Raw genomic sequence first — 2,566 nt, forward strand, 5'->3', positions numbered from 1 at the left:
TTTTTTTTGAAAAATATTTACAATAACCAATAATAAGGCACACGTTTGCAATTCCCCAGCAACGGCGTCATTTTGACGTTGGGATTTTTGCCAGTAAAGAATTTCATAAAAACAGTCGCGTTGTAAATATAGTCTCTAAACCGACAAAAATCCCTTCGTACAAACGTTTTGGTTGTCACAAGTAACAAACCCCTTTGAAATTGATAAAATTGATAACCGAGTATTTAAACCTCGGTTCGTCTTCTCAAGGAATTGCAGGGAGGTATGTTCTTATTATTAGCTATGTAAAAGGTAAAATTGGGGTTTTGGAAGTAAGGTGGGAATATGTTATATGACAAGTAAAATAAAATAATACTAATAAAATCTCTTGGCAAGGTATAAGAACTGGAAGTCCTATCCTAGTTATCTTTATCAATTGTGATGAGAATTGGATTTTTCTCCCACTTTGTTAACCTCTAACTATGAAGGTAAGTTAAGTGGATGAATTAATTCGAATCCTCAAGTCCTAGTCTTTCCTTGGGAAAGGCTAGAGTTATTAGAATATGAATTAATGAAATGAAGAAATCCAATTTTCAATCAACAATGGAGCTGATAACCTTAGGGTCACCAATTAATCAACCACAGCCAAGAATGTAAAAAGATAAATTAAAATCATAAATATCTGGAATATCTTCAATTCATTCAAAGCAGTAAAATCTAACATGGAAGACATTCATAAGCCAATCGGGCAACAGGAAAATCCAAATTATTTATATAAATAAAAGACGGCAGTCATCAATCTGAAATATCTCAAATAACATTAATCAACAAAATCAATCTAAACATGGAACATTGAAAAATAAAAAATAAAGAACCTGGGATTGAGAGTCACTCCTAAAACTAAGAGAAGTCCTAAATCCTAATCCTAAGAGAGAGGAGAGAACCTCTCTCACTAAAAACTACATCTAAAAATATGAAAAGTGAATTATTAATAGCATCTGAAGTGTCCTCTCATTCCTCCACTTTGCAGCCTTTAATCTGTGTTTTCTGGGCTTGAAACTGGGCCGGAAGTAGCCCAGGATTCGCTGTTTGCGAAATCTGCCACGCTGATTTTCGCAGATGTGACGCGTCCGCGTGGATGACGCGTTCGCATCGCCTATCTGTACGGTCACTATGGCAAATTATATATCAAATCGAAGCACCGGACGTTAGCTTTCCAACGCAAGTGAAACCATGTCATTTGGACCTCTGTAGCTAAAGTTATAGCCGTTTGAGTGCGAAGAGGTCAGGCTAGACAGCTTAGCAGTTTCTCTAACTTCTTGTATTCCTTCCACTTTTGCATGCTTCCTTTCCATCCTCTGAGTCATTCCTGCCTTGTAATCTCTGAAATCACTTAACACACATATCAAGGCATCTAATGGTAATAAGAGAGGATTAAACATAGGGAACTTAAGGCCAAAGAAGCATGTTTTCAATCAAAGCACATAATTAGGAAGGCAAATGTAAAACCATGCAAATAGTATGAATAAGTGGGTAAAGAGTTGATGAAAACCACTCAATTGGGCACAAGATAAACCATGAAATATGGGTTTATCACTCTCCTCTGTCAACATCAATCACAGCTCCTGTTGTGGCTAGGAAGGGTCTTCCAAGGATGATGCATTCATCCTCATCCTTCCCAGTGTCTAGGATTATAAAATCAGCAGGGATGTAAAGGCCTTTAACCTTCACTAACACATCCTCTACCAATCCATAAGCTTTTTTTATTGACTTGTCTACCATCTCTAATGAGATTCTTACAACTTGTACCTCAAAGATCCCTAGTTTCTCCATTACAAAGAGTGGCATAAGACTTATACCTGACTCCATGTCACACAGAGCCTTCTAAAAGGTCATGGTGCCTATGGTACAAGGTATTAAGAATTTACTAGGATCTTGTTTTTTTTTTTTGAGATAAAGTTTGCTAAACCCATGTATTTAGTTCACTAATGAGCAAGGGAGGTTCATCTTCCCAAGTCTCATTACCAAACAACTTGGCATTCAGCTTCATGATGGCTCCTAGATATTGAGCAACTTGCTCTTCAGTTACATCTTCATCCTCTTCAGAGGAAGAATAGTTCTCAGAGCTCATGAATGGCAGTAGGAAGTTTAATGGAATCTCTATGGTCTCTATATGAGCCTCAGATTCCTTTAGGTCCTCAATAGGGAACTCCTTTCTGTCTGGAGGACGTCCCATGAGGTCTTCCTCATTGGGATTCATGTCCTCCCCTTCCTCTTTGGATTCGGCCATTTTGATTATATCAATGGCCTTGCACTATCTTTTTGGATTCTCTTCTGTATTGCTTGGGAGAGTACTAGGAGGAGTTTCAATGATTTTCTTACTTAGCTGACCTACTTGTGCCTCCAAGTTTCTAATGGAGGACCTTGTTTCAGTCATGAAACTGATAGTGGCCTTAGATAGATCAGAGACTAAGTTTGCCAAGCTAGAAGGATTCTGCTCAGAATTCTCTGTCTGTTGCTGAGATGATGATAGAAAAGGTTTGCTATTGCTAAACCTGTTTCTTCCACCATTATTAAAGCCTTGTTG

This window comes from Arachis duranensis, chromosome 9 (assembly GCF_000817695.3).
Source record: "Arachis duranensis cultivar V14167 chromosome 9, aradu.V14167.gnm2.J7QH, whole genome shotgun sequence".
NCBI lineage: Eukaryota > Viridiplantae > Streptophyta > Magnoliopsida > Fabales > Fabaceae > Arachis > Arachis duranensis.